Source organism: Lissotriton vulgaris, chromosome 1_1 (genome assembly GCF_964263255.1).
Source record: "Lissotriton vulgaris chromosome 1_1, aLisVul1.2, whole genome shotgun sequence".
Classification (NCBI taxonomy): domain Eukaryota; kingdom Metazoa; phylum Chordata; class Amphibia; order Caudata; family Salamandridae; genus Lissotriton; species Lissotriton vulgaris.
This window is the reverse complement of record NC_141685.1, coordinates 1,368,067,480-1,368,081,104: the sequence shown is the minus strand read 5'-3', so window position 1 is coordinate 1,368,081,104 and position 13,625 is coordinate 1,368,067,480. Positions and strand designations below refer to the sequence as shown.

At 41.3% G+C, this 13,625-nt stretch overlaps 4 non-coding genes across 4 annotated transcripts; all 4 read left to right on the top strand.

The window, feature by feature from the left end:
* Window positions 1-827: 827 nt before the first annotated feature.
* TRNAS-AGA (transfer RNA serine (anticodon AGA)) lies at window positions 828-909 on the top strand. The gene has a single exon. It is a non-coding gene; the product is annotated as a tRNA-Ser (tRNA).
* A 2,861-nt stretch (window positions 910-3,770) lies between these two features.
* TRNAS-AGA (transfer RNA serine (anticodon AGA)) lies at window positions 3,771-3,852 on the top strand. The gene has a single exon. It is a non-coding gene; the product is annotated as a tRNA-Ser (tRNA).
* A 1,289-nt stretch (window positions 3,853-5,141) lies between these two features.
* TRNAH-GUG (transfer RNA histidin (anticodon GUG)) lies at window positions 5,142-5,213 on the top strand. Its single transcript has one exon. It is a non-coding gene; the product is annotated as a tRNA-His (tRNA).
* A 1,499-nt stretch (window positions 5,214-6,712) lies between these two features.
* On the top strand, window positions 6,713-6,794 carry TRNAA-AGC (transfer RNA alanine (anticodon AGC)). Its single transcript has one exon. It is a non-coding gene; the product is annotated as a tRNA-Ala (tRNA).
* Window positions 6,795-13,625: the final 6,831 nt, after the last annotated feature.

The window sequence follows — 13,625 nt, the reverse complement described above, 5'->3', positions numbered from 1 at the left end:
GGGTTACTGATATGTAATAAAATTGGAGTTTAAGGCTTGGCAAGTAGTTTTAAATGCCAAGTCGAAGTGGCAGTACACTGCAGCACAGGCACTGCAGTAGCAGGCTTGAGACAGGTTTGAAATGCTATTTCTTTGGGTGGCACAATCAGTCCCTGGGTATATGGTATACCACTTTACAAGGGGCTTTCAAGTAAATTAAATCTGTCAGTCAGGTATACTCCAATTATACACATGATTAGGGAAGAAGCACGTGCACTTCAGCACTGATTAGTAGCGATAAAGTGATCAGAGTCCTAAGGCCAACAAAAAGATACAGCAAAATGCGGAGGTGAAAAGCAATAAGGTGGGGTTGGGACCACCTTAAGAATGCAAGGTCTAACTAAAACGAACTAAGGATAACATGAGTAAAACATCAGGTTTCTCTACAGCATTTGGTGAGACAAGTGGGCCTTCTTTTATCTTCCATAAATGCAATCCTTCCCGGACCCCTTTATTATATAGCTCTTCAAGGAAAAAATATAAAGCACTTACAAAGGAGCCTCAAATACTCAAAGATGGTAGACTTCTTTAATATGGGACATATACTAAAAGCAGCACGAAAACAGAGTGCAATAGGGTCCAAAAAACTTGAGTGACCCATGAGAGTATGCATGCAAGCCTATGGTATTCCAAACTAGAGATATACGCATGCAATTTTTGTTTTTAGGAGAGAATGTGCCTGCTGAAAAAAACCTTATTTTTAAAAAGTGCATTGCAGAATATCAGGAATTTACTGTGGGACACCTTGAAAACTTGCATACAGATTATGTGCACACACCTTGCAGTCAGTTGTTGTGGCCGAGTGGTTAAGGCGATGGACTAGAAATCCATTGGGGTCTCCCCACGCAGGTTCGAATCCTGCCGACAACGAGAATCTTTTTAACATCGGCTACAATTTCAGAAGTTAACCTTTAGTATTTCTTCCATGTCAGTTTTATAAATAGGTGGCTTATTTTGGTGTCACTATTGCCATATCACATATTTATTATCGCTCCCCCTTTCATATCTTTGCTATAACTCTCATCCTTCATTAGCGCTGGTGCAAACGCTTCAAATTATTATACCCTGGCTCTCTCGGTCATACCTGTGCATGCACTTGAAACTTACTTTACCAATAAAAGAAGCAAATAGAGAAATAAAATAAAAGTGCTAGCTGGATTAGGCAAACACACTTCATAAAACTGCATTTTCTTTTCTATTCTCCCCCGTGTTACAAGCTTAACTGCTCCCTGTGTAATTTCTCTTAACCTGCTGTTCCTGGAAGAGAATTTCATCTACAAGCTCTTTCTGTGTTTTTTCCTAGTCTTTTCTTTCCCTTTTCTTAGATTTGTAACTGTTCCTTTACGTGCTCTATTTAGGCGCCATTAATCTCATTTGAGCTCCTTGTACCTGCTGCTGTTTTCTCCACACCTCATACTGTCTTTTCCCTCTTTCTCTCTTTCTCTGCGGTTGGTGGCTACTTTCCAAAGCGTCTGATGCCCCAATGTTCCTTCGTCTTGTTGTCAGACGTGAATTTGAAAAGCAACAAAATTAACAAGTCTTTACCACTCACACATGGCAGAAGTTTATACTTTAATTCAATGAGCTAAGAAAAGTGTGTTGTGGGGCCCCTACGAGCCATGGTGCTTGCTTCATCATAATTAGGCATGCAGTCATTAGCCACAGCTCTGATTATGGGTCACTGAGGTCAGTTTCAATAATTCCTCAAAAACCTAACCATGCAGTCCCCCCTAACTGTGTAGTTATCTTGCTTTACTGCTGTTTGTGTGATTAGCTGGGAGGAGCTCACGGCAGCATCCTCCCAATAAAAGTGTAGATGGACCGTTCCTTAACTCTTTCTTGCTTCACATACAGATGGCTTGAGGAGGTACAGGGGAGATGCAGGTCTAATAAACAGAATAGAATATCTGCGCCAGGTGTGTTTCTCTGCATTGGTGTCCCATCACAGGCCCACCAGTGTATGTGTGTTCTTTGACTCCTGCCAGTTCACAAGCAGGCGGCCAGGAAACGGTTTCAGCCTATCAACCACTGAGGAGATAAAGCCTTTGTATAAGGAATGAGGAAGCAATGAACACATTCAGCCTATCACAGGAGTAGCCCTGAGTGTTCCGAATGATAATTTCTTCATGTCACTGTACGTTATTGAGCCCAAGTAGCTCGCCGTGATCGTATAGTTGTTAGTACTCTGTGTTGTGGCCGCAGCAACCTCGGTTCGAATCTGAGTCACGGCATTGTGGTTGGCAATGTCACGGCAGTTGGGTTTTTCCTTTACAGAATTCCCAAATGTACCACTTGTTTTTGTAAAATGTCTATTAAAAACAGATCCTTTTCAATATTTAAACAATCTAACAACAAATTATTTAAACACACATGATTATAAGATGTAGGTATACTGTACTTACTGACATAAATTATCGTTCTTGAACATATTTGCGGTAAGGGGAGCGGAGCTCTCCCCCAGGCCAATCAGAATGCAGATGAATGCAGTTGCAGTTGAGTGACCTGTGTTGTGGCTGTCTACAGGGAATGCACATATGTAGCTGTCTCGCAGCCCAATCCAGACGTCAATCAACGACAGGTTTCAATGCAAATAGAGCAGTAAGTGCAGAGAAATGCGCACTCTCTAAAAATGGCATTTATACAATAGTAAGATTAAATCCAACCTCACCAGTAGATAGGATTTATCAATAAATAAATAAAGCTTCTCCTCTCTGATATGGAATTACCCCCCCAAAAAGTATAAGGGAATACCCAATGCTAACCTATGAGAGGGGCAGACCTCACAGTAGTGAAAAATGTAATAGACTGTTTGATACTACTAGGACATACAAACTACCACAGTACATGTCTTACCTTTTACTTACATAGCATGATGCCCCTCGGACTACCTAGGGCCTACCTTAGGGGTTACTGATATGTAATAAAATTGGAGTTTAAGGCTTGGCAAGTAGTTTTAAATGCCAAGTCGAAGTGGCAGTACACTGCAGCACAGGCACTGCAGTAGCAGGCTTGAGACAGGTTTGAAATGCTATTTCTTTGGGCGGCACAATCAGTCCCTGGGTATATGGTATACCACTTTACAAGGGGCTTTCAAGTAAATTAAATCTGTCAGTCAGGTATACTCCAATTATACACATGATTAGGGAAGAAGCACGTGCACTTCAGCACTGATTAGTAGCGATAAAGTGATAAGAGTCCTAAGGCCAACAAAAAGATACAGCAACATGCGGAGGTGAAAAGCAATAAGGTGGGGTTGGGACCACCTTAAGAATGCAAGGTCTAACAAAAACGAACTAAGGATAACATGAGTAAAACATCAGGTTTCTCTACAGCATTTGGTGAGACAAGTGGGCCTTCTTTTATCTTCCATAAATGCAATCCTTCCCGGACCCCTTTATTATATAGCTCTTCAAGGAAAAAATATAAAGCACTTACAAAGGAGCCTCAAATACTCAAAGATGGTAGACTTCTTTAATATGGGACATATACTAAAAGCAGCACGAAAACAGAGTGCAATAGGGTCTAAAAAACTTGAGTGACCCATGAGAGTATGCATGCAAGCCTATGGTATTCCAAACTAGAGATATACGCATGCAATTTTTGTTTTTAGGAGAGAATGTGCCTGCTGAAAAAAACCTTATTTTTAAAAAGTGCATTGCAGAATATCAGGAATTTGCTGTGGGACACCTTGAAAACTTGCATACAGATTATGTGCACACACCTTGCAGTCAGTTGTTGTGGCCGAGTGGCTAAGGCGATGGACTAGAAATCCATTGGGGTCTCCCCACGCAGGTTCGAATCCTGCCGACAACGAGAATCTTTTTAACATCGGCTACAATTTTAGAAGTTAACCTTTAGTATTTCTTCCATGGCAGTTTTATAAATAGGTGGCTTATTTTGGTGTCACTATTGCCATATCACATATTTATTATCGCTCCCCCTTTCATATCTTTGCTATAACTCTCGTCCTTCATTAGCGCTGGTGCAAACGCTTCAAATTATTATACCCTGGCTCTCTCGGTCATACCTGTGCATGCACTTGAAACTTACTTTACCAATAAAAGAAGCAAATAGAGAAATAAAATAAAAGTGCTAGCTGGATTAGGCAAACACACTTCATAAAACTGCATTTTCTTTTCTATTCTCCCCCGTGTTACAAGCTTAACTGCTCCCTGTGTAATTTCTCTTAACCTGCTGTTCCTGGAAGAGAATTTCATCTACAAGCTCTTTCTGTGTTTTTTCCTAGTCTTTTCTTTCCCTTTTCTTAGATTTGTAACTGTTCCTTTACGTGCTCTATTTAGGCGCCATTAATCTCATTTGAGCTCCTTGTACCTGCTGCTGTTTTCTCCACACCTCATACTGTCTTTTCCCTCTTTCTCTCTTTCTCTGCGGTTGGTGGCTACTTTCCAAAGCGTCTGATGCCCCAATGTTCCTTCGTCTTTTTGTCAGACGTGAATTTGAAAAGCAACAAAATTAACAAGCCTTTACCACTCACACATGGCAGAAGTTTATACTTTAATTCAATTAGCTAAGAAAAGTGTGTTGTGGGGCCCCTACGAGCCATGGTGCTTGCTTCATCATAATTAGGCATGCAGTCATTAGCCACAGCTCTGATTATGGGTCACTGAGGTCAGTTTCAATAATTCCTCAAAAACCTAACCATGCAGTCCCCCCTAACTGTGTAGTTATCTTGCTTTACTGCTGTTTGTGTGATTAGCTGGGAGGAGCTCACGGCAGCATCCTCCCAATAAAAGTGTAGATGGACCGTTCCTTAACTCTTTCTTGCTTCACATACAGATGGCTTGAGGAGGTACAGGGGAGATGCAGGTCTAATAAACAGAATAGAATATCTGCGCCAGGTGTGTTTCTCTGCATTGGTGTCCCATCACAGGCCCACCAGTGTATGTGTGATCTTTGACTCCTGCCAGTTCACAAGCAGGCGGCCAGGAAACGGTTTCAGCCTATCAACCACTGAGGAGATAAAGCCTTTGTATAAGGAATGAGGAAGCAATGAACACATTCAGCCTATCACAGGAGTAGCCCTGAGTGTTCCGAATTATAATTTCTTCATGTCACTGTACATTATTGAGCCCAAGTAGCTCGCCGTGATCGTATAGTGGTTAGTACTCTGCGTTGTGGCCGCAGCAACCTCGGTTCGAATCCGAGTCACGGCATTGTGGTTGGCAATGCCACGGCAGTTGGGTTTTTCCTTTACAAAATTCCCAAATGTACCAGTTGTTTTTGTAAAATGTCCATTAAAAACAGATCCTTTTCAATATTTAAACGATCTAACAACAAATTATTTAAACACACATGATTATAAGATGTAGGTATACTGTACTTACTGACATAAATTATCGTTCTTGAACATATTTGCGGTAAGGGGAGCGGAGCTCTCCCCCAGGCCAATCAAAATGCAGATGAATGCAGTTGCAGTTGAGTGACCTGTGTTGTGGCTGTCTACAGGGAATGCACATATGTAGCTGTCTCGCAGCCCAATCCAGACGTCAATCGAAGACAGGTTTCAATGCAAATAGAGCAGTAAGTGCAGAGAAATGCTCACTCTCTAAAAATGGCATTTATACAATAGTAAGATTAAATCCAACCTCACCAGTAGATAGGATTTATCAATAAATAAATAAAGCTTCTCATCTCTGATATGGAATTACCCCCCAAAAAGTATAAGGGAATACCCAATGCTAACCTATGAGAGGGGCAGACCTCACAGTAGTGAAACATGTAATAGACTGTTTGATACTACTAGGACATACAAACTACCACAGTACATGTCTTACCTTTTACTTACATAGCATGATGCCCCTAGGACTACCTAGGGCCTACCTTAGAGGTTACTGATATGTAATAAAATTGGAGTTTAAGGCTTGGCAAGTAGTTTTAAATGCCAAGTCGAAGTGGCAGTACACTGCAGCACAGGCACTGCAGTAGCAGGCTTGAGACAGGTTTGAAATGCTATTTCTTTGGGCGGCACAATCAGTCCCTGGGTATATGGTATACCACTTTACAAGGGGCTTTCAAGTAAATTAAATCTGTCAGTCAGGTATACTCCAATTATACACATGATTAGGGAAGAAGCACGTGCACTTCAGCACTGATTAGTAGCTATAAAGCGATCAGAGTCCTAAGGCCAACAAAAAGATACAGCAAAATGCGGAGGTGAAAAGCAATAAGGTGGGGTTGGGACCACCTTAAGAATGCAAGGTCTAACAAAAACGAACTAAGGATAACATGAGTAAAACATCAGGTTTCTCTACAGCATTTGGTGAGACAAGTGGGCCTTCTTTTATCTTCCATAAATGCAATCCTTCCCGGACCCCTTTATTATATAGCTCTTCAAGGAAAAAATATAAAGCACTTACAAAGGAGCCTCAAATACTCAAAGATGGTAGACTTCTTTAATATGGGACATATACTAAAAGCAGCACGAAAACAGAGTGCAATAGGGTCCAAAAAACTTGAGTGACCCATGAGAGTATGCATGCAAGCCTAGGGTATTCCAAACTAGAGATATACGCATGCAATTTTTGTTTTTAGGAGAGAATGTGCCTGCTGAAAAAAACCTTATTTTTAAAAAGTGCATTGCAGAATATCAGGAATTTGCTGTGGGACACCTTGAAAACTTGCATACATATTATGTGCACACACCTTGCAGTCAGTTGTTGTGGCCGAGTGGTTAAGGCGATGGACTAGCAATCCATTGCGGTCTCCCCGCTCAGGTTCGAATCCTGCCGACAACGAGAATCTTTTTAACATCGGCTACAATTTCAGAAGTTAACCTTTAGTATTTCTTCCATGTCAGTTTTATAAATAGGTGGCTTATTTTGGTGTCACTATTGCCATATCACATATTTATTATCGCTCCCCCTTTCATATCTTTGCTATAACTCTCGTCCTTCATTAGCGCTGGTGCAAACGCTTCAAATTATTATACCCTGGCTCTCTCGGTCATACCTGTGCATGCACTTGAAACTTACTTTACCAATAAAAGAAGCAAATAGAGAAATAAAAAAAAAAGTGCTAGCTGGATTAGGCAAACACACTTCATAAAACTGCATTTTCTTTTCTATTCTCCCCTGTGTTACAAGCTTAACTGCTCCCTGTGTAATTTCTCTTAACCTGCTGTTCCTGGAAGAGAATTTCATCTACAAGCTCTTTCTGTGTTTTTTCCTAGTCTTTTCTTTCCCTTTTCTTAGATTTGTAACTGTTCCTTTACGTGCTCTATTTAGGCGCCATTAATCTCATTTGAGCTCCTTGTACCTGCTGCTGTTTTCTCCACACCTTATACTGTCTTTTCCCTCTTTCTCTCTTTCTCTGCGGTTGGTGGCTACTTTCCAAAGCGTCTGATGCCCCAATGTTCCTTCGTCTTGTTGTCAGACGTGAATTTGAAAAGCAACAAAATTAACAAGCCTTTACCACTCACACATGGCAGAAGTTTATACTTTAATTCAATGAGCTAAGAAAAGTGTGTTGTGGGGCCCCTACGAGCCATGGTGCTTGCTTCATCATAATTAGGCATGCAGTCATTAGCCACAGCTCTGATTATGGGTCACTGAGGTCAGTTTCAATAATTCCTCAAAAACCTAACCATGCAGTCCCCCCTAACTGTGTAGTTATCTTGCTTTACTGCTGTTTGTGTGATTAGCTGGGAGGAGCTCACGGCAGCATCCTCCCAATAAAAGTGTAGATGGACCGTTCCTTAACTCTTTCTTGCTTCACATACAGATGGCTTGAGGAGGTACAGGGGAGATGCAGGTCTAATAAACAGAATAGAATATCTGCGCCAGGTGTGTTTCTCTGCATTGGTGTCCCATCACAGGCCCACCAGTGTATGTGTGATCTTTGACTCCTGCCAGTTCACAAGCAGGCGGCCAGGAAACGGTTTCAGCCTATCAACCACTGAGGAGATAAAGCCTTTGTATAAAGAATGAGGAAGCAATGAACACATTCAGCCTATCACAGGAATAGCCCTGAGTGTTCTGAATTATAATTTCTTCATGTCACTGTACGATATTGAGCACAAGTAGCTCGCCGTGATCGTATAGTGGTTAGTACTCTGCATTGTGGCCGCAGCAACCTCGGTTCGAATCTGAGTCACGGCATTGTGGTTGGCAATGTCACGGCAGTTGGGTTTTTCCTTTACAGAATTCCCAAATGTACCAATTGTTTTTGTAAAATGTCTATTAAAAACAGATCCTTTCCAATATTTAAACGATCTAACAACAAATTATTTAAACACACATGATTATAAGATGTAGGTATACTGTACTTACTGACATAAATTATCGTTCTTGAACATATTTGCGGTAAGGGGAGCGGAGCTCTCCCCCAGGCCAATCAGAATGCAGATGAAAGCAGTTGCAGTTGAGTGACCTGTGTTGTGGCTGTCTACAGGGAATGCACATATGTAGCTGTCTCGCAGCCCAATCCAGACGTCAATCGAAGACAGGTTTCAATGCAAATAGAGCAGTAAGTGCAGAGAAATGCTCACTCTCTAAAAATGGCATTTATACAATAGTAAGATTAAATCCAACCTCACCAGTAGATAGGATTTATCAATAAATAAATAAAGCTTCTCCTCTCTGATATGGAATTACCCCCCAAAAAGTATAAGGGAATACCCAATGCTAACCTATGAGAGGGGCAGACCTCACAGTAGTGAAAAATGTAATAGACTGTTTGATACTACTAGGACATACAAACTACCACAGTACATGTCTTACCTTTTACTTACATAGCATGATGCCCCTAGGACTACCTAGGGCCTACCTTAGGGGTTACTGATATGTAATAAAATTGGAGTTTAAGGCTTGGCAAGTAGTTTTAAATGCCAAGTCGAAGTGGCAGTACACTGCAGCACAGGCACTGCAGTAGCAGGCTTGAGACAGGTTTGAAATGCTATTTCTTTGGGCGGCACAATCAGTCCCTGGGTATATGGTATACCACTTTACAAGGGGCTTTCAAGTAAATTAAATCTGTCAGTCAGGTATACTCCAATTATACACATGATTAGGGAAGAAGCACGTGCACTTCAGCACTGATTAGTAGCGATAAAGTGATAAGAGTCCTAAGGCCAACAAAAAGATACAGCAAAATGCGGAGGTGAAAAGCAATAAGGTGGGGTTGGGACCACCTTAAGAATGCAAGGTCTAACAAAAACGAACTAAGGATAACATGAGTAAAACATCAGGTTTCTCTACAGCATTTGGTGAGACAAGTGGGCCTTCTTTTATCTTCCATAAATGCAATCCTTCCCGGACCCCTTTATTATATAGCTCTTCAAGGAAAAAATATAAAGCACTTACAAAGGAGCCTCAAATGCTCAAAGATGGTAGACTTCTTTAATATGGGCCATATACTAAAAGCAGCACGAAAACAGAGTGCAATAGGGTCCAAAAAACTTGAGTGACCCATGAGAGTATGCATGCAAGCCTATGGTATTCCAAACTAGAGATATACGCATGCAATTTTTGTTTTTAGGAGAGAATGTGCCTGCTGAAAAAAACCTTATTTTTAAAAAGTGCATTGCAGAATATCAGGAATTTGCTGTGGGACACCTTGTAAAGTTGCATACAGATTATGTGCACACACCTTGCAGTCAGTTGTTGTGGCCCGAGTGGTTAAGGCGATGGACTAGAAATCCACTGGGGTCTCCCCGCGCAGGTTCGAATCCTGCAGACAACGAGAATCTTTTTAACATCGGCTACAATTTCAGAAGTTAACCTTTAGTATTTCTTCCATGTCAGTTTTATAAATAGGTGGCTTATTTTGGTGTCACTATTGCCATATCACATATTTATTATCGCTCCCCCTTTCATATCTTTGCTATAACTCTCGTCCTTCATTAGCGCTGGTGCAAACGCTTCAAATTATTATACCCTGGCTCTCTCGGTCATACCTGTGCATGCACTTGAAACTTACTTTACCAATAAAAGAAGCAAATAGAGAAATAAAATAAAAGTGCTAGCTGGATTAGGCAAACACACTTCATAAAACTGCATTTTCTTTTCTATTCTCCCCCGTGTTACAAGCTTAACTGCTCCCTGTGTAATTTCTCTTAACCTGCTGTTCCTGGAAGAGAATTTCATCTACAAGCTCTTTCTGTGTTTTTTCCTAGTCTTTTCTTTCCCTTTTCTTAGATTTGTAACTGTTCCTTTACGTGCTCTATTTAGGCGCCATTAATCTCATTTGAGCTCCTTGTACCTGCTGCTGTTTTCTCCACACCTCATACTGTCTTTTCCCCTCTTTCTCTCTTTCTCTGCGGTTGGTGGCTACTTTCCAAAGCGTCTGATGCCCCAATGTTCCTTCGTCTTGTTGTCAGACGTGAATTTGAAAAGCAACAAAATTAACAAGCCTTTAACACTCACACATGGCAGAAGTTTATACTTTAATTCAATTTAAACACACATGATTATAAGATGTAGGTATACTGTACTTACTGACATAAATTATCGTTCTTGAACATATTTGCGGTAAGGGGAGCGGAGCTCTCCCCCAGGCCAATCAGAATGCAGATGAAAGCAGTTGCAGTTGAGTGACCTGTGTTGTGGCTGTCTACAGGGAATGCACATATGTAGCTGTCTCGCAGCCCAATCCAGACGTCAATCGAAGACAGGTTTCAATGCAAATAGAGCAGTAAGTGCAGAGAAATGCTCACTCTCTAAAAATGGCATTTATACAATAGTAAGATTAAATCCAACCTCACCAGTAGATAGGATTTATCAATAAATAAATAAAGCTTCTCCTCTCTGATATGGAATTACCCCCCAAAAAGTATAAGGGAATACCCAATGCTAACCTATGAGAGGGGCAGACCTCACAGTAGTGAAAAATGTAATAGACTGTTTGATACTACTAGGACATACAAACTACCACAGTACATGTCTTACCTTTTACTTACATAGCATGATGCCCCTAGGACTACCTAGGGCCTACCTTAGGGGTTACTGATATGTAATAAAATTGGAGTTTAAGGCTTGGCAAGTAGTTTTAAATGCCAAGTCGAAGTGGCAGTACACTGCAGCACAGGCACTGCAGTAGCAGGCTTGAGACAGGTTTGAAATGCTATTTCTTTGGGCGGCACAATCAGTCCCTGGGTATATGGTATACCACTTTACAAGGGGCTTTCAAGTAAATTAAATCTGTCAGTCAGGTATACTCCAATTATACACATGATTAGGGAAGAAGCACGTGCACTTCAGCACTGATTAGTAGCGATAAAGTGATAAGAGTCCTAAGGCCAACAAAAAGATACAGCAAAATGCGGAGGTGAAAAGCAATAAGGTGGGGTTGGGACCACCTTAAGAATGCAAGGTCTAACAAAAACGAACTAAGGATAACATGAGTAAAACATCAGGTTTCTCTACAGCATTTGGTGAGACAAGTGGGCCTTCTTTTATCTTCCATAAATGCAATCCTTCCCGGACCCCTTTATTATATAGCTCTTCAAGGAAAAAATATAAAGCACTTACAAAGGAGCCTCAAATGCTCAAAGATGGTAGACTTCTTTAATATGGGACATATACTAAAAGCAGCACGAAAACAGAGTGCAATAGGGTCCAAAAAACTTGAGTGACCCATGAGAGTATGCATGCAAGCCTATGGTATTCCAAACTAGAGATATACGCATGCAATTTTTGTTTTTAGGAGAGAATGTGCCTGCTGAAAAAAACCTTATTTTTAAAAAGTGCATTGCAGAATATCAGGAATTTGCTGTGGGACACCTTGTAAAGTTGCATACAGATTATGTGCACACACCTTGCAGTCAGTTGTTGTGGCCCGAGTGGTTAAGGCGATGGACTAGAAATCCACTGGGGTCTCCCCGCGCAGGTTCGAATCCTGCAGACAACGAGAATCTTTTTAACATCGGCTACAATTTCAGAAGTTAACCTTTAGTATTTCTTCCATGTCAGTTTTATAAATAGGTGGCTTATTTTGGTGTCACTATTGCCATATCACATATTTATTATCGCTCCCCCTTTCATATCTTTGCTATAACTCTCGTCCTTCATTAGCGCTGGTGCAAACGCTTCAAATTATTATACCCTGGCTCTCTCGGTCATACCTGTGCATGCACTTGAAACTTACTTTACCAATAAAAGAAGCAAATAGAGAAATAAAATAAAAGTGCTAGCTGGATTAGGCAAACACACTTCATAAAACTGCATTTTCTTTTCTATTCTCCCCCGTGTTACAAGCTTAACTGCTCCCTGTGTAATTTCTCTTAACCTGCTGTTCCTGGAAGAGAATTTCATCTACAAGCTCTTTCTGTGTTTTTTCCTAGTCTTTTCTTTCCCTTTTCTTAGATTTGTAACTGTTCCTTTACGTGCTCTATTTAGGCGCCATTAATCTCATTTGAGCTCCTTGTACCTGCTGCTGTTTTCTCCACACCTCATACTGTCTTTTCCCCTCTTTCTCTCTTTCTCTGCGGTTGGTGGCTACTTTCCAAAGCGTCTGATGCCCCAATGTTCCTTCGTCTTGTTGTCAGACGTGAATTTGAAAAGCAACAAAATTAACAAGCCTTTACCACTCACACATGGCAGAAGTTTATACTTTAATTCAATGAGCTAAGAAAAGTGTGTTGTGGGGCCCCTACGAGCCATGGTGCTTGCTTCATCATAATTAGGCATGCAGTCATTAGCCACAGCTCTGATTATGGGTCACTGAGGTCAGTTTCAATAATTCCTCAAAAACCTAACCATGCAGTCCCCCCTAACTGTGTAGTTATCTTGCTTTACTGCTGTTTGTGTGATTAGCTGGGAGGAGCTCACGGCAGCATCCTCCCAATAAAAGTGTAGATGGACCGTTCCTTAACTCTTTCTTGCTTCACATACAGATGGCTTGAGGAGGTACAGGGGAGATGCAGGTCTAATAAACAGAATAGAATATCTGCGCCAGGTGTGTTTCTCTGCATTGGTGTCCCATCACAGGCCCACCAGTGTATGTGTGATCTTTGACTCCTGCCAGTTCACAAGCAGGCGGCCAGGAAACGGTTTCAGCCTATCAACCACTGAGGAGATAAAGCCTTTGTATAAGGAATGAGGAAGCAATGAACACATTCAGCCTATCACAGGAGTAGCCCTGAGTGTTCCGAATTATAATTTCTTCATGTCACTGTACATTATTGAGCCCAAGTAGCTCGCCGTGATCGTATAGTGGTTAGTACTCTGCGTTGTGGCCGCAGCAACCTCGGTTCGAATCCGAGTCACAGCATTGTGGTTGGCAATGCCACGGCAGTTGGGTTTTTCCTTTACAGAATTCCCAAATGTACCAGTTGTTTTTGTAAAATGTCTATTAAAAACAGATCCTTTTCAATATTTAAACGATCTAACAACAAATTATTTAAACACACATGATTATAAGATGTAGGTATACTGTACTTACTGACATAAATTATCGTTCTTGAACATATTTGCGGTAAGGGGAGCGGAGCTCTCCCCCAGGCCAATCAGAATGCAGATGAATGCAGTTGCAGTTGAGTGACCTGTGTTGTGGCTGTCTACAGGGAATGCACATATGTAGCTGTCTCGCAGCCCAATCCAGACGTCAATCGAAGACAGGTTTCAATGCAA